This window comes from Lissotriton helveticus, chromosome 3_1 (assembly GCF_964261635.1).
Source record: "Lissotriton helveticus chromosome 3_1, aLisHel1.1, whole genome shotgun sequence".
NCBI classification, from domain to species: domain Eukaryota; kingdom Metazoa; phylum Chordata; class Amphibia; order Caudata; family Salamandridae; genus Lissotriton; species Lissotriton helveticus.
Genome location: NC_136061.1, coordinates 1,462,393,978 through 1,462,413,781, shown reverse-complemented (window position 1 = coordinate 1,462,413,781; position 19,804 = coordinate 1,462,393,978).

Genomic DNA, 19,804 nt, shown 5'->3' with positions numbered 1-19,804 from the left:
TCATAGCTATAGAAATTTGCTATTAAAAAACCTTTGAAATTCACTGAAAAAAACATAGGTTTGAGGCCCTATATAGAGTTAGGAATTAGCATTTACAAAACCTATGAATTTCACTGAAAAAACCATAGGTTTGACACCAGTTATAGTTAGCTGGAAATTTTACTCGCATAAAACCAACGAAATTCCCACGTTATAGTTAGTTGGACTCACTATAACTTGCGCGTGCAATGCACTGCTGATGACGTCACATATTACATCACTCATGACATGGTCCGTGACTTCAGTCATGACATCACTGATGACACTATCCAGTGAATGTGTGTCTTTTTAAAAAATAAATATGTGTTATATATGTATATGTAAAAGTTGATGGAAGAATAAATGTTTAAATAAGTGATTACTTGGATGGTTTTTTTTGTTGAAAAAATTGATTGGTTAACTGGTTTATTAAGTGTATCTTAGTGAATACATATATTAGAGAGTAATGTTTAAATATTTAAATATATGTATTAGTGTTTCACTTTGTGTATAAGTGGTTGCATGGGTTGGTGAGTAGCTACATGTGTATGTATATGGGTTATTAGATGTTTTTGTTAGTATCAGTATGAGTGTTCGTATGGTTTGGTGGGGGTATTACTTAACACATAGATGCATGAATGACTGACTCTCTTTGTATGTGTTTTGAAGACGGCATATATGCAGGACTGTATGGGTGGAAGAGTGTGTATATGTGTGTGTTAGTGAGTGAATGACTGTCTCACTAGTGTCTTTATCAGTAACTACATGTGTTTTAATCTAATATATGTGAATACTGATGTATATAAGTGAGTATATGTGAGAGAAAGAGATTGTAAGAGTTCCTGTTTAGAGAAGTATGTGTTTCTATAAGTGATTGTTTAAGAGTGTAAGTATGTGTAAGTTTCAACAGAAGTAAGGTGGTTGTGTGTGTATAGCTGTATATGCAAATAAATGGATGTTCAATAGTTTATTTGCATGTGTGAATATGTGTGAGAGTATCTTTTGGATGACTGTCGGTGTGTAACAGGATGTATAGGTGTATCACTACTTATGAGTGAGTATATGTACGAGTGACTATATAGAATTGTTGATCAATGAGTGGATGTGTATATAGATGGTGGAATTATTGAATTGGTTGTTGTAACTGGTATGGGTATCTCCATTTTTTTGAAAATTTTAGTTTCTATTTTTGAATATGTGTTTCAAGGGTTACATTACAGTGAAAAGAGGTCTGTCACTCTGTCACAAGGATGGCGTCATCAGTGATGTCATGATTGATGTCACTGACCATGTCATGAGTGATGTAATATGTGACGTCATCAGCAGTGCATTGCACGCGCAAGTTATAGTGAGTCCAACTAACTATAACGTGGGAATTTCATTGGTTTTATGCGAGTAAAATTTCCAGCTAACTATAACTGGTGTCAAACCTATGGTTTTTTCAGTGAATTTCATAGGTTTTGTAAATGCTATTTCCTAACTATAACGTGTGTAAAACCTATGTTTTTTTCAGTGAATTTCATAGGTTTTTTAAATGCTACTTCCTAACTATAACGTGTTTAAAACCTATGGTTTTTTCAGTGAATATATATATATATATATATATAAAATTTCTATGGCAAAATGAAACCCCTCATTTTGTTCCTTTTCAAATTAAATGTATTAAGTGTTACCACTTTATTCCAACCAAGATGACTTCAGGTGTGCCATACTTTTGTCATAAGTAAGACTGTTAGCGTTCTAGTTGTTCTTATTGAACACTCTGGGACATTCTGTCATTGGGCTATAGTTGGGCTACATCTGGCTGATATTTGGGCTACATTTGGGCTCTTTTGTCTCTGGTGGCCATCTTGGGAGACTGCATATCAGAATTTTTTTAATGAAATATAAGAGGATTTGAGAAGTCACTCAAAATGTGCCCTAATTTTTCTTTCTTCAGCACTAATCATAATTTCTATGGCAAAATGAACCCCCTCATTTTGTTCCTTTGCAAAAAAATGTTTTAAGTGTTAACACTTTATTCCAATCAAGATGACTTCAGGTGTGCCATACTTTTGTCATAAGTAAGACTGTTAGCGCTCTAGTTGTTCTTTAGAACACTCTGGGACATTCTGTCATTGGGCTATAGTTGGGCTACATCTGGCTGATATTTGGGCTACATTTGTTTTTTTTGTCTCTGGTGGCCATCTTTAGGCTACATTGGGCTACATTGGGCTACATTGGGCTACATTTGGGCTCTAACATATATATAGCCCAATGTAGCCCAATATATATTTCTTCAAAGTTAATTTTCTCAGCAACTACTGAACAGATTTACACCATTCAAAGAAAAGCGTAATCTGCGAGCCGGACTCTACCTTTCTACCAAATTTCTTATAAATCCATTCAGCCGTTCGAGCTGTAGCCGTGTCTAAACGTCCTATGGAAAATAACATGGGGAAAACACGTTTTGGGATCCCCCTTTTATCTCAGCCCCCACTTGACGAATCCCCCCCAAAACTTTCAGGGAAGGAGCGGAGCGGGGCAGGCCATCTTCTTTGAGAAATTCGCAAAGATTCGGCCACCAGCGCCAAAGTTATTCTCAATAGAATGTTGCGGATTTCCTATGGAAACTAGGTCCTAACTGTAACTACCTACTGGCGGCCGCCAGTAGGTAATATATATATATATATATATATATATATATATATATATATATATATATATATATATATATATATATTCACTGAAAAAACCATAGGTTTCACACCAGTTATAGTTACCAGGAAATTTTACTCGCATAAAACCATTGAAATTCCCACGTTATAGTTAGTTGGACTCACTATAACTTGCGCGTGTAATGCACTGCTGATGACGTCACATATTACATCACTCATGACATCACTGATGACACCATCCAGTGAATGTGTGTCTTTCTGAAAAATAAATATGTGTTATATATGTATATATTATTGAATATCTTAGTGAATACATATATTAGTGAGTATTGCTTAAATATTTAAATACATGTATTAGTGTTTCACTTTGTGTATAAGTGGCTGCATGGGTTGATGAGTAGGTACATGTGTATGTATATAGGTGATTAGATGTTTTTCTTAGTATCAGTATGAGTGTTTGCATGCTTTGGTGGGAGTATTACTTAGTACATATATGCAAGAATGACTGAGTCTCTGTTTGTATGTGTTTTGAAGACAGCATATGTGCAGGACTGTATGGGTGGATTCGTGTGCATATGTCTGTGTTAGTGAGTGAATGACTGTCTTATTAGTGTCTTTATCAGTAACTACATATGTTTTAATGTAGTATATGTGAATATTGATGTATATAAGTGACTATATGTGAGAGTGAGGGATTGTAAAAGTTCCTGTTTAAATTAGTATGTGTTTCTAGAAGTGATTTTTTAAGAGAGTAAGTATGTGTAAGTTTCCTTAGAAGTAAAGTGGTAGTGTGTGTATATTTGTTTATGCAAATAAATGTATGTTCAATAGTTTATTTGCATGTGTGAGTATGTGTGTGAATAACTTTTGGATGACTGTCGGTGTGTAACAGGATGTGTAGGTGTATCACTACATATGATTAGTGAATATATGTATGAGTGACTATATAGAACTGTTGGTGAATTAGTGCATGTGTATATACATGGTGGAATTATTGAATTGGTTGTTGTAACTGGTATGGGTATCTCCATTTTTTTGAACATTTTAGTTTCTATTTTTGAATATGCGTTTCAAGGGTTAGATTACAGTGAAAGGAGGTCTGTCACTGTGTCACAAGGATGGTGTCATCAGTGATGTCATGAGTGATGTAATATGTGACGTCATCAGCAGTGCATTACACGCGCAAGTTATAGTGAGTCCAACTAACTATAACGTGGAATTTTATTGGTTTTATATCAGTAAAATTTCCAGCTAACTATAACTGGTGTCAAACCTATGGTTTTTTCAGTGAATTTCATAGGTTTTGTAAATGCCACTTCCTAACTATAACGTGTGTAAAACCTATGGTTTTTTCAGTGAATTTTATAGGTTTTTAAAATGCTAATTCAGAAATATCTCGTGTATACAACCTATACTTTTGTCAATAAAGTTCTGGCAATATTTTTTTCAGAAACAAGCCGTTTTCTTCACTGTTCAAGTTGCATAGAGACTCCTTGTAAAGCGATACAGAATTAGAAAGTCTGTACCTTGCCTTTTTTTCAACGCATTAAAATTTGCCTGTAAATAAAAATAGCCTTTCTAAACTTTCGTGCACGACCCGGTGTGCGCACTCTCGGCAACAGTTCTCAATAAAATGGATAGCGCATTTCCAGGCTTTCGTGCGCGACCGACTGCGCGCACCCGCCTATATATTTCGTGAAAACTTTGCAATCTGAACTTATTGAATTTCTTCATAGACCCATCAAAGAACTTATAATACGTTAAAGAGACTAAACCTAGGCTTCTTTTTTAATATTATAAAAATGTTCATTAAATGGAGCCGAATGTCTTTTTAAACTTTCGTGTGTGACCGAATGTACACACCTTGGTATTTTATAAAAAAATATAAAAGGTTTTATACTTTAACAATTGTATGCTTGAATCGAGCTCAGAAGATATATTAAATCCGGATATGTTTGGATTTACTCCTTTTCACGTTTTGAAACTTCGCTGAATTAGACCGCTACTTCCAAATGGCGTACGTGACCAGATACTATCACCGCGTACACGTCCTGAGACGCGCATGTGAAGTCATGTGACTTGAAAACAACACTTCCAATTGGTTCTTAGTAGTTTCTATTCTGCAATTTACACGGAGGACTCCACCCACTCCTCTCACTATCTTTTCTACTCTCAAAAGAGAACAACGTTCAACACCCTTCGGAAGACTTTGCTGAAATGGCTGCCGCCCCGCATTCATCTTCCGAATCTGAAGGAAATGAGCGACTACCTTTAAAAAGAAAAAAGGAATCTTTTATTTGGCAATTTTTCACTTATCCTGAAGAACAAAAGAAAGTGAATGCGTCAAAAGTTACCTGCACAATATGCAATTCGGTTCTCTCAAGAGGAAATCCAAGAAAAAAATATTCCTTTTCCATACATACCATGGTGCGGCATGTCAAACAAGTGCACCCTGTGGAATTTGCACAGGCATCGACAAGAGCCCTGGCCACGCTATTACCATCAGAGGTGGCCAGCACATCTTCTGGTGGACGACCTGTATCTCCATCGAGTGCTGTGATGGACTTGAGACCATATCTTGCAAAGGTGCACATGAAATGCAACGAGTGTGGAGAAATTCTTCTGTACGGAGAGCAGAGCCTCATTCTTACTAAACTAAAAATTGAGAGTCATAAATGCCCCGAGAAAAGATAAATTTCTTCATTTCATTTTGATCCTGTGTCACACATGAAAATGTTGTTGCAAGTTAAAAAAATCAAAAACTGCATGACACTGTTCCTGTCAAGGTAGCATAGCTGGCGGCTTAGGGGTGGAGGACCGTTGTGCAAATACCCCGGGGAGGACTCTGGATATGCTTGGTCCCTGAGATTCTTAGATGTCACTGCCTTCCACAAATGGCATAAGTCCTGGATGTTCGGTGCCATACTTGAGGGTTTGACCTAAAGACACGTCCTGCGGTGCCCTGGTCCAAAATCAAACAACATAACACTTGTTTAAAAAAAAAAAAAAAGTTATTTTCAGAACTAACTCATTGTACCAAAAACAGCTCCAGGAGCATATTATAAAGGGGGTTTATCTCCCCTTTTTTGGCTTTCATTCGTGCGCGACCGTGTGCGCGCACCCGCCTATATATTTCGGGAAAACTTCGCGATTGCAACTTATTACATTTCTTCATAGACCCATCAAAGAACTTATACTATGTCAAAGACAGTAAACCTAGGCTTCTTTTTTATTATTATGAAAATTTTCATTAAATGGAGCCGAATGTCTTTTTAAACTTTCGTGTGTGACCATATGTACACACCTTGATATTTAAAAAAAAATATAAAAGGTTTTATACTTTAACAATTGTATGCTTGATTCCAGCTCAGAAGATATATTAAATCCGGATATATTTGGATTTACTCCTTTTCACGTTTTGAAACTTCGCTGAATTAGACCGCTACTTCCAAATGGCGTACGTGACCAGATACTATCACCGCGTACACGTCCTGAGACGCGCATGTGAAGTCATGTGACTTCACAACAACACTTCCAATTGGTTCTTAGTAGTTTCTATTCTGCAATTTACACGAAGCACTCCACCCACTTCTCTCACATTTCTACCCTGTTATCTGCAATTGTGAACATCAAAAGGAGCTGCGCTACGCCCCTGTAAGAGGCCTCACTCCCACTGCTTCAACGGCTTGACAGTCCTCCAGATGCACAGGAACAGCCCCTCCGATCCATTGAAGTTCTCTGTCGTGAGAGGCCTCACTCCCACTGCTGCAACGGCTTCGCAGTCCTCCAGATGCACAGGAACAGCCCCTCCGATCCATTGAAGTTCTGTGTCGGTCTCAATACCACTTACGAAATGAAAATAAGCACTGAAGAATATTTATGCAGTAGCAGGAGGAGTACTACATGCTTGCAGAATGCATTCTATTACCTATAAAAAGGTGAAACACCCACGCTACAATCATATAGAATACTTCCTCTAAAGAAGCCTGTGAATAACTTTCGAACATCAGGTTAACCTTTTTTTACTCTGTCATCATTGTTAAAGATAAGTATTTACAATACTATATTAAACAATGCCATGATTTTTCCTTTTTAATTTTAAAAATCTTGCAATCTTTCACAAACCCAATACTCATGGCTTCTTTTTTGTGAAAAAAATCTTGCAATATTACATACCTACATAGAATAACAGAAAAAACATAAAACTACAAAGGCCAAACAGTCTACTAAACGCGGATTTGTAACCTATGGGGCAGATTCATGTTAACTACTTCATACCCAGATATGCACCAGTTAATGTGCACCACAGTATGGTAGTGCTCCATTACCCATGGTGTGCCACATTTGAAATGTGGCGCACCATGGTACAAAAACACCATACATGCGTAACACATCTGTGCTCAAAAACTAATACATTGCTAGAGTTGCATCGCAACTGTGATGCAGCTCCAGCAAGGCTCACCAATGCACTATATTCACAATGCTACGTCAATACCTACGCCTGCTTCAAGCACATGCACAGTTTTGAAACAGCATGGGCCTGAAAGTCACTGAGTGAAATATCATACATTACAGTCAGCCACTTTCAAGACGCATTCCTTCAGAGGAACACTTACCGGTTATTAGAGGTAGATCGTCCGACTCCACCGGAGGAGACCCCTAATAAAAAAGACATATATAAAATGCGGACTAGCCACTGTATCGTGCTAGCAAACTTTAACTTAAAAATCGTTAGAAAAAACAAAAGGAATCGAGCAAAATTAGTAGGCCACTGATAGGATCTCTTTTTCACCTCACTAAAATAGAAACATTAGGAACAACCCCTCATGAGAAATATGAAACTAGTGAGAGAAACGGAGCTCGACGCCATGATGGCTGCAAGATAGCTCGGCTCCGCCGCCCACCCCGCCCAAAATAACGACAAACCCTATACAAATATTATAAATAAATACAACACACCAGCAAAGTAACAGGGTAAAACGTTTTAATAAATAACTATTTACATGGCAGCCTGCTGCAACATGAAAACAACACTTCCAATTGGTTCTTACTAGTTTCTATTCTGGAATTTACACGCAGCACTCCACCTACTTCTCTCACTATCTTTTCTACTCTCAAGAGAGAACAACGTCCTACATTTTTCGGAAGACTTTGGTGAAATGGCTACCGTATCTCATTCATCTTCCGAATCTGAACAAAATTATCAACTACCTTTAAGAAGAAAAAAAGAATCTTTCATCTGGCAATTTTTCACTTATCCTGAAGATCAAAAGAAAGTAAATGCACCAAAAGTAACCTGCACGATATGTGACTTGTTTCTCTTAAGAGGAAATCCAACAAAAAAATATTCCTTTTCCATACATACCATGGTGCGGCATGTCAAACAAGAGCACCCTGTGCAATTTGCAGAGGGATTGACAAAAGCCCTGGCCACGCTATTACCATTAGAGGTGGCCAGCACATTTTTTGATCGACGACCTGTATCTCCATCGAGTGCAGAGATGGACTTGAGATATTTAACTATATATGGTCTATAACCTATAGTTTTTTCAGCGAATTTGCTCCGCCGCCCACCCCGCCCAAAATAACGAAAAACCCTATGCAAATATTATAAAAATATACAACACACCAACAAAGTAACAGGGTAAAACGTTTAATTAAATAACTATTTACATGGCAGCCTGCTGCAACATCGATCCAAATGCATGGTTTTTTCAGTGAAATTCCTCCGCCGCCCACCCCAGCCAAAATAACGAGAAACCCTATGCAAATATTATAAATATATACAACACACCAACAAAGTAACAGGGTAAAACGTTTAATTAATTAACTATTTACATGGCAGCCTGCTGCAACCTCGATCCAAATGCATGACACTGTTCCTGTCAAGGTAGCATAGCTGGCGGCCTAGGGGTGGAGGACCGTTGTGCAAATACCCCGGGGAAGACTCTGCATATGCTTGGTCCCTGAGATTCTTCAATGTCACTGCCTTCCATAAATGTCATAAGTCCTGGATGTTGGGTGCCATAGTTGAGGGTTTCCCCTAAAGACACGTCCTGCGGTGCCCTGGTCCAACCATCACATATACCTGCGCCAGGAGACGGCGTGGGGTGCACTGGAAGGGAGAGGCGGCGCGAACGAGCCTCCCCCGCCTCCCCAGGTGGAGGTTTCTCAGCTACACCCCTAAAGACACGTCCTGCGGTGCCCTGGTCCAACCATCACATATATACCTGCGCCAGGAGACGGCGTGTGGTGCACTGGAAGGGAGAGGTGGCGCGAACGAGCCTCCCCCACCTCCCCAGGTGGAGGTTTCTCAGCTGCACCCCAGCACTTCACTCGACATAGGCGGCCGGCTCCCAGGGTCCGGCGGAACTTTTAGCCTTTTGGTGACTCTTCCATTCTGGACCTTGTCCCACAATCCATTTGACCTGAAGACACGTCCTGCGGTGCCCTGGTCCAACCATCACATATACCTGCGCCAGGAGACGGCGTGGGGTGCACTGGAAGGGAGAGGCGGCGCGAACGAGCCTCCCCCACCTCCCCAGGTGGAGGTTTCTCAGCTGCACCCAAGCGTTTCACTCGACAAGATGAGTTGCGCCCGCTCCTGCGGCACAGTGCCTCGCTCGGCCAGCTGAATTACGCCTGCTCTTGCTATTACAGCGTCTCACCCGCCATCCGGCTGAATTGCACCCACTCTTCCGGTACAGCGACAGGCGGCTGCCACGGAGCTCAGGAAATGGCGGTCGGCTCCACAGACTTGGGCCTGGCCTGCAAGGATGGCTCTGGACAACCCTGGAACTCGGACGCTTGACTGCTACGGCATGGGCCCCATTCCCAAAAGCGTCCCCTCAGCCTTGAAGATACTACAAGAGTCACCGGGGCCCCCGACTCCCGCAGACTTCCGGTGGGCAGCTTCTGCCATGATTGCTCGCAGAATGGCCACGACGTAGCCACGAGGTGCTCTCATGCTGACGCCAGCTTCAGTCTGAAACATCCAGAAACACTGTAGTATCGCGTTGTCGCGTAATGCGTCATATGATGCGCCGCGTTAGCGCATCCGGTGCGCGAAGCGCAGCTTCCCGGAAGTGATCCGGGGCGCGGCGCGAAGCGCGTAACGTAAGCATAACAGGTCATGTGACTTGTTAATAAAACTTTTCATTGGTTCATTTCACTTTTGGTTTCCTAATGATGTAAGGCTAGGTCATGTGACCTAAAAGTAACACTTTTCATTGGTTTAGAACTAAACCACACCTCTTCAGGTGGTGGTTGAGCAAGAGGTGCCCCCCCTCCCCACCTTCATGTTGCCTGATTCGGCCAGCTCAATCGATCGAGCATGAGACTCTGTTGTGATCTGAAGAACCGCTGCCTGCGGAGCCACACAGAACCGCTTAATGAAGGCCCCCGAGGGGCGGTGTGGTGGCGCGGACTGGGAGGGGCCGCTTATCTCCTACCCCGTCCCCAAGTCTCGCTTGGCCAGCTGAGTTCCGATCACTCTTGTGGCCTACGACATGGAGAGGCCGAGGCGTTGACTAGGCGGGACCTCCGGCCGCAACCACAGCGCCAACGATCGCTGCTGACGGAGGGGAGCCTTGCCGGTGAGAGCCACTGATCTAAAGAACCGCTGCCTGCGATGCCTCCCTGAACAGCTTAACGGAGGCCCCCGAGGGACGGTGTGGTAGCGCGGACTGGGATGGGGCGCTTGGCTCCTGCGCCCTCCCCAAGTCTCGCTCGGCCAGCTGAGTTTCGCCCACTCTTGCGGCCTACGACATGGAGAGGCCGGGGCGTTATGGATCAGTATGAGCAAATTGATCTCAGTCTTGTTGCCCTGGTGTGGCCTGAGATCGCCCCCGACATAAGCGGCCGGCTCCCGGGGTCCGGCGGAACTTTTAGCCTTTTGGTGACTCTTGTCTTCTGGACCTTGTCCCACAATCTGTTTGACCTGAAGACACGCCCTGCGGTGCCCTCGCAATGCGGCCTGGTCCCTGAATGTGTGCAGGGGGACGGTATTGATTGGATCAAGATGGCGGCTTCACACAAAGCTGACTCAAGTGTTGCTGCTGATGCTATGCAGACAAAAACTGGTTTTCAGTTTGTACATTCTTCAGGCTTTTTCTTCATAAATGTAACAATATGAGACTCACTAGGAGAACGGGCGTTTATCTTTCCTTTCAAAATGCTGCCAACAATATTTTCTGAATGGAAGACACCATCTGAGATCGCCCCCGACATAGGCGGCCAGCCCCCGGGGTCCGGCGGGACTTTTAGCCTTTTGGGGACTCTTGTCTTCTGGACCTTGTCCCACAATCCGTTTGACCTGAAGACACGTCCTGCGGTGCCCTCGCAATGCGGCCTGGTCCCTGAATGTGTGCAGGGGGACGGTATTGATTGGATCAAGATGGCGGCTTCACACAAAGCTGACTCAAGTGTTGCTGCTGATGCTATGCAGACAAAAACTGGTTTTCAGTTTGTACATTCTTCAGGCTTTTTCTTCATAAATGTAACAATGTGAGACTCACTAGGAGAACGGCCGTTTATCTTTCCTTTCAAAATGCTGCCAACAATATTTTCTGAATGGAAGACACCATCTGAGATCGCCCCCGACATAGGCGGCCGGCTCCCGGGGTCCGGCGGGACTTTTAGCCTTTTGGTGACTCTTGTCTTCTGGACCTTGTCCCACAATCCGTTTGACCTGAAGACACGTCCTGCGGTGCCCTCGCAATGCGGCCTGGTCCCTGAATGTGTGCAGGGGGACGGTATTGATTGCATCAAGATGGCGGCTTCACACAAAGCTGACTCAAGTGTTGCTGCTGAAGCTATGCAGACAAAAACTGGTTTTCAGTTTGTACATTCTTCAGGCTTTTTCTTCATAAATGTAACAATGTGAGACTCACTAGGAGAACGGCCGTTTATCTTTCCTTTCAAAATGCTGCCAACAATATTTTCTGAATGGAAGACACCATCTTGTAGCATAAAGGGCTGCGTCAAGAGTGGTATTGCCCAGAATGTCTTGTTTTCTATTGCTCGTAATGACGAAGCCAGAACTGCCGAAAGGGATTCTGGTCCTGCCGCTACTTATTGGACACATTGAACTATACTCTGGTCCTGCCTGACCTCGACCAAAATGGCGCCAGTATGGGAGCGAATTGCAACTCCTTATGACGTTCTAGTTACTTAGCCTTGACGTTATGGGGGATGTATGCGGTCTTTATGCACATTGCGAGCGGGGAAGGGTACTGACTAGGAATACGGACAACCCTATTGATGTCGATTTTTCATTATTGATTATTGTATTAATAAAGCTTCGAAATAATGTTACCCATGATACTCGCCCATGGTATGCGTATTGACGATTTTATTGTAACTGATCCTGTTATACTTTCAATTAAAAAATCAACCTTCACTGATCCTGCAACCGTTTGTCACGTTTAGTTTTTTCAATTAAATGGCTCGCTTGTTACATACTCCTATACCCCTGGCTTTTGAAAGACACCATCTTGTAGAATAAAAGGCTGCGTCAAGGATGGTATTGCCCAGAATGTCTTGTTTTCTAGTGCTCGTAATAACGAAGCCAGAACTGCCTTGGTATATTCCAATATATGCCAAAGACAGAAATGGAATTAGTCCAATCAACATTGTGCACAAATTGAGAAAGCAAGGAGACATGTTAATAAATCTGTTTCTGCTTTCCTCAGAGATTATAGCATGGGTTCTATTTACCACAACAACTTGCGTTACCACATGCAAGACATCTATAGGACAGATGGTGTTCATTTCACGGATGAGGGAAACAGAATCTTCCTTTGCAACATCAGACTCTGCATCGGTACTTACTTATAAATGCAGAAAAAACTCAATTAACACAAGGGCTCTTTACAGAGCCACCTTATATCAAAGCACTCAAACTTCTGATTTATCTCCATTTTCACACTCTTGTAAATAGGTGTGCGCGCCCGGGTGCGTGCACCCCGCAACTTTAAAAAAAAAATATATATATATATTTTCGCGTTTAAGGGCCTTACTGCACACCCTGAGAGAACCTATGCAGCAAAACAATCTCTACCTTCTCCCCTTTCCATGTTCCAACGCTTTGAAATGACAATATATTTACTCGCAGTGACAAAATGGCGGTCAACATGATTTCCTTCGAATCGAACGTTAACAGACGTCATGCAGCAAAAAAAAATTCCGCTCGCGCGCAGCCGCTTGAGTACGCGCACCCGTCCGCGCTTACAGATATATAATTGACTTTAACTTTAATTTTCTCATCAACTACTGAACGGATTTACACCATTCCAAAAAAAGCGTAATCTGCGAGCCGGACTCTACAGTTTTGCCAAATTTCTTATAAATCCATTCAGCCGTTCGACCTGTAGCCGTGTCTAAACGTCCTATGGAAAATAACATGGAGAAAACACATTTTGGGACCCCCCTTTTATCTCAGCCCCCACTTCACCAATCCCCCCAAACTTTCAGGGAAGGAGCGCAGCAGACCGAGCCATCTTCTTTGAGAAATTCGCAAAGATTCATCCACCAGGGCCAAAGTTAATCCAAATAGAATGTTGAGGATTTCCTATGGAAACTAGGTCCTAACTATAACTACCTACTGGCGACCGCCAGTAGGTAATATATATATATATATATTTATATATATATATATATATATATATATTCACTGAAAAAACCATAGGTTTCACACCAGTTGTAGTTAGGAATTAGCATTTAAAAAACCTACTAAATTCACTGAAAAAACCATAGGTTTTACACCAGTTATAGTTAGCTGGAAATTTTACTCGCATAAAACCATTGAAATTCCCACGTTATAGTTAGTTGGACTCACTATAACTTGCGCGTGCAATGCACTGCTGATGACGTCACATATTACATCACTCATGACATGGTCAGTGACATCACTCATTACATCACTAGCGCTATTGCCGCGATCGAAAAAAACACATTGTGACGCGTCGCGTAAGCGTGACATATCGCGTTGCCGCGCAATGTGTCTTATGACGCGCTTCGTAAACGCACCCGGAAGCGCTCCGCGGCGCGGCCCAGTGCGTGTAGCGTAAGCGCTCCGGAGCACGTAACGTAAGCGCACCGGGTCATGTGTCGGGTCATGTGACCTGAAAATAACACTTTTCATTGGTTCTCATCATTTTTTTCTCCAAATGATGAAAGCCCCCTCCTTTTTTCCTCATTCTAACATTCTTTATTGAGAGAGCAAGAGCTATTTTTGATAACTGCAATGGCATCACTTGTAGCTGCAGCTGGTGCACCCCCACCACCACCACCACCACCAAGAAAAGAAGGTCCACCACCACAGTTCCTTGGAGGAGAAGAAGAAGAAGAGGAAGAGGAGGAGGAGCAACAATCAAGGCACTTCCTGCCTGAACAACCAAGGCAAAGGCACGTTAAAGTGCACTATGTTTGGCAATTCTTTTCCATCCCTGAAGGCCAAAAAAAGGTGAACGCCCCCAAAGTCACCTGTCTAATTTGTGGCTCAGTCCTCTCCAGGGGCAATCCCCTAAAGAAATATTCATTTGGTAATTTTACCATGATCCGCCACATGGACAGGTTTCATCCAAATAACTTAGCCCACGCTGAACTACAGGAACTTCAGAACAACCCACCCCCCTGTGGCCAGCACCTCCTCTACTGAAAACTCACTTTCTGGTCCTGAAGCACGCCAAATGGTGCCAAATATACAACCAAAATTTGGCACCATAAAACATGTTTGCATTTTCTGTGGCAAAACATTATGTTATGGTGAACTTAGCGTCACCCTAATAAATTATGCTGTGGACAACCACCAATTCAACAAGAAAAGGAAGCACTAATTCTTTTCTTTTTTTTGCTCCTGTTGAGCCATTTCCACTTCCCTGTTTTTTGTTTGTTCCCTTAAAAAACACAAAAAAATAAAATTGTTCAAAAATACAAAAAAAAATGTTCAGTAAAATAATAAAAAAAATATAAAACAACAAAAACAATAAAAAAAGTTATTTTCAGAACTACCTCACATTTATAAAATTAAACCTATATTTTTAAAGGATCTCTGTCAATTTTATGTCCTTAGGGTACGCGTACCGGGGCGTGCCCCCCCAAAAAGAAAAAAAAAATTAATGAAGCAGTTAGCATGAGGGAAGGACACAAACAGAGTTATGCTCAGAGAAAAAGAGCTACAAGATGACCACAGAGGGATTGTTTATTACATAGTAAAAAATAGAGAAGGTGTAATTGGATGAAAGTGAGAAAAGTAAAATGACTAAAAGAGCGAAAGAAAGGAAGAGAGAGGAAGAACACTAAAGTAGAGATAGTGTGAGACTGTGATTGGCTGTTAAAAGAAAAAGAAAGGACAGTAAAAAATGGAGAATGAAGGGTAGTGGCTGAACCACGATAAATGAAGAACGATGAGGGAAAGTGAGAAAAGACCAGGTAGTATAAGTAAAGAGGAGTGAAAGAGGGAGAAAAATTGAATTAGGATAACACATGGGGAGTGACAAAGAGAGAGGACAAAGAGAGTAAAGGAAACAGTACCTGAATGGGCTTGAGTAAAACAGCAAAAAAAGATAAGTAATGCAGTGTGTGTGACTTATAGGGAGTCAGTGGGTGTAGGTCGCGGTGTGGGTGTGTAAGGTGAGTCTGTGGCTGTGTGGGGTGTTTCGGTGTGGGTGGAGGTGAGGGTGTGTGAAATATGTGTGAGGAGTGTATGAGTGAGGGGTGTATATGTGTGCGATGTATGTGTGTGTATGGAATGTGTGTGTGTGTTTGAGGAGTGTGTGTGGGAGGATGTTTTATGTGTATGAGGTGTGTGTGTGGTGTGTGTGTGGTGTGTGTGGGGTGTATGTTACAGGTGTGTGTATGTGTTGGAAGGGGGATGAGGTGTATGTGCAGGAGTAAGGTAAATAATTAAGAAAAAGACAATGAGTGAAGAAGCAAAGGAAGGGAAGTAAAGAAAAGGGATTGAAAGAAGTTGAATATGAGATGGGAAATCGGAAAAGGGGAGTAAACATGTAGAATAAGAATAAGTGAGGGAAGCAGAGTAAAGACACAGGAGTGTGGTAGATTGAGAAAATGTTAGTGAGCTTAAAGCAAAGGGTGATGACAACTACATTTTTTTAGTCATACTTACCATATAATAAATATAACTTTAATTAATTTTTTTAACTACACTTTGTATCTGTGAAAGAGAGAAGAATAAATAAGTTATAATTAGTAAAATATGTATTTTAAATTAAAAGATACAAATGAAGAGGTTAAAAATCATAACGCTCTATTTAGAAATAAAGTTAGAGTGAAGAACACAGAAAGGGAAATAAACTAAGGTAGAAGGACAAAAAGAGAGAAAAAGAAATAGAAGAAGAGGAAATTATAAAGAGTAAGGCATATAGATTCACTGACAAAAAGAGAGAGAAGAACAGAGAAATGAACTGAAGGTAAGAAAGATACTAAAACAATGTGAGTTAGCAAAACTAAATCAGGAAACAGAAGTAAGTAAAAAGATAATGACTGAGACAGAAAACAGTCTAATTAAGGATGCATTTAGAAGAATGAGTATTAGAAGATAACTGAGAGTAAGTGAAGAACAGTCATAGAGTGAAAGGATGAAGGGAGACAGGATAATATACAACGATTGAGGGAAATGGACTGAGGAAGTTATAAGGTAGACACACTAAGACAAAAACAGAGTGAGGTGAAGTACAATGAGTGAGAAAAGAAAATGAGTAAGTGAGCAAAAAGAAGGAAAGAGAGGAGAAGACGACTAAAACTGTGGCACTGAGAGAAAATAATTTGGTGATGAAAGTAAAGAGAAGGATATTGAAAGAAAGGAAATGAGGGATAGTAATGGAACCAGAGTAAAAGAAATGGGATGAAGAACGATGAGAGAGGAGCAGTGAAGTTGTTGTAAAAGAAGTGATAGAAGGTAGATAAACACAAGTGAAAATAACACAAGTAGAGTGAGGCACTGAGGACATAGAAGTAGTGAACGAAAAATAGAGAGAAGAGGTCAAAAGTAAGGAGCAAACAAAGATAAGCTAGGGAGAGTGGGTGAATTATAGTGATAGAGTGCAATAATACTGCTGAGTGAGTAAACAGGAATTACTAAAAGAGCAAAGGAGGAAAATACGGAAAAGAGAAGTAAAGCAGAGACACTGAAAGCTGAAAAGTTATGCAAGGGAGAGACGGGATGCACACAGTTGAAATGAGAATGAAGGGTTGTCAAAGAAGTAGAGTAAGGGAACGGGGGTTACAGAGAGTGAGAGAAAGACATTATAAATGAGTAAAAAGAGCTGAAAGAGGATGGAAAAAGGAAAGTAAGTGTCACAGAATGGGAATACAATTTAATTTACACAATCCAAAATATAAAATAACTTGTACAACATGTTACATAGTTTATTTGTGCTGTTTTCAGAATATATTGAATTTCACTTAAAACAGTGAGTTCAAATTACTCATCATATGACAGCGGAAAAAAAAAACACAATCTAAAAGATTGTGTTTTAAAAAAAAACTTAAATACTGACAAATTACAAATGTACGCTAAAGTTAGATTGACTTACTTTTCCTTGAGGCCAAATACTGTATCATGGTGGTCCTTTTCTCATTGGAAAGTACTTTGCTGTTCACTTAAAAATCCATTTAATCGACTTTCTATAAGAAAAGCTCCAAGAACATCTGAAATATTTTCAATATTTTCATATACTCCTTTTTTTCAGTCATGACTCTTTACTCATTCCTGCACCTTTCCATTTGGCCAAATAGTGTCAGATGTATGAGTATATGTTTAAATTAATTCTAAGGCACTCTGAAATGACCTTTTTCCCGACGTTCTGAAAGAAAGGCTCTACAACATTTTCACAATATTTAAGTATTTGTAAAACCATCTCTGACTCACTCATGTTCATCATTTTGTATAATACTAACATCACTTACTATGACATCCACTTACAGTACCTATATGACAAGTCAATTTTTTATATTGCCTGGATCACTTTTACTCAGAATATATTTTTAAACAGCAAAATAACCTTTATTAACTGCTCCCGTCTTCATTAGCCAAATAGTGTTACCTAAATTTTGGCTGTAAAAACACTAGGTATGAATTTATAAAGCCAAAAGGCAAACGTTGTTTGAAAGTCATATGAGTGTCATTACATTGGGTCCAACCTTTAGAAGTTTTTAAATAGCATGTGTAATGCCTGATGTTGTAGAAGGACCATCATGAAAAATAATAGCTGCAGTTGCAAAGGTTCTTCCTGATATCGATAACTGAGAAGCCACAACATTTTTAATAGAAGTTGTCAATTTAGTTCCATCAGGTCTACATCGTTGGAACATTAAAATGACATAGTGGCCATAATTTTGTAGAAATAATGCTATAATTATGAATTTACTTACGCTTCTTCACAGGCACTTTTTTATATTTCTACTTCCTGCCTGTTACCATACACTGCCAAAAGTTAACTTCACTGTTAAAAAATCAAAACTACCTGTCTGAACTTAAACCCAACAGTGCCATATTTCTACTGATTTTTTTTATGCAAATTTCAGCACAAAAATGGAAAGAGAACAAAACGTTTCCTTTGAAATTGTCCTAGAGATGAACAATGAAGAAATCATTGAACCCAATGACTTGGAATTCATGGATGAATCACGGGACCTTGAACTTCTACAATGTGTAGAATCTGTGGATTTGTTAATTCAATATGAGGACGTTTCTGACAGTCAAATGATAGAAGTTATGTTTAATTTAGAAAAAGAATCTGAAAAATAAATGTATATTTAATAATTCTAAAATTGTTTGAGACATTATTCATTTTTATATGTAATTCTTAAACTAGTACCAAATTGATTATAATGTAAAGTCAGACTTATAGTATACTGTGCAACTTTTTTGTGTTACATAGTAATTTTGCTCATAGATACTTCCTTTCTCCCACTATATTATCTCCAATGTGTATTTGACATCTCTTTTTTATCTCCTGCATCCATGTTCTTTCTGCTTTCCTGACAGACTGTGGTATGGATTCCATATACCACAATAACTTCTATAACAACATGCAAATTATCTATAGAGGAAACGGTGTACATTGAATTTAAGACTCTGCATTGGTACCTACATGTTGGTACTTAAATCACCCACACAACACAACAACTCTATTCAGAGATACCCTACCTCTAAGCACTTTAAATTATTATTTTAGTGTTTCACTGAGTTTTCCCAATGTGTGGGGGGGGTGTGTGTGGGGGATGTGCAGGGTGTGTCTGTGAGGTGTGTATGTGTGTGTGTGTGTGTCTGGGGGGTTGAGGTGTATAGGTGTTTGGGGTATGTGGGTGTGGGTGGGGATGTGGGTGTGTAAGGTGTGTGTGTGGGTGTGGGTGTGTGGGGTGTTTGGGTGTAGGTGGGAGTGTGGGTGTGTGAGGTGTGTGTGGGGTGTGTGTGGGTGTGGGGGTATGTGTGTAGGATGTGGAAGTATGTGTGGGATGTGTGGATGTGTCTGTGAGGTGTGTGTGTGTGTGGGGGGAGGTGTGTGTGTGGGATGTGTGGGGTGTGTCTGTGAGGTATCTGTGTGTGCGTGTGTGTGTGTGTGTTGGGGGGGTGAGGTGTGTGTGTGAGTGTGGGTGTGTGGGATGTGGGCGTGGGTGTGGATGTGTAAGGTCTCGGTGTGGGGGTGTGGGGTGTTTGGGTGTGGGTGGAGGTGTGCGTGTGTGAGGTGTGTGTGGGTGTGGGGGGGTGGGGTTGTGTGCGTGTGGGTGTGTGTGGGACGTACTTGTAGGTACCTAAAACAGCCACAGAACCCAAAAGCTCTTTTCAGAGCTACCCTACCTGTAATCACTCAAAATGATTATTTTACACTATTATTTTCACTATTTTTCACCAAAGTACGCTCCTTGGTACGCTCCCCGGTGTGCGTACCGGGCGCTCCCCCCGCGAAAATCGAAAAAAAATAAAAAAAAATTTGTCCCGCGGGACCCTTTTATGGCCCCCACATCAAACCTAGGGGGTCAGGGGGGAGTTCCCTGCCCCCTTTTGGTCATTTCCCCCTTTTGTTTTTAGCCACCTCTTGTGTCTCGGTCCTACCGAGACACAAGATGGCGGCTGCTCCGGACTGTTTCGAATGTTTACAGAC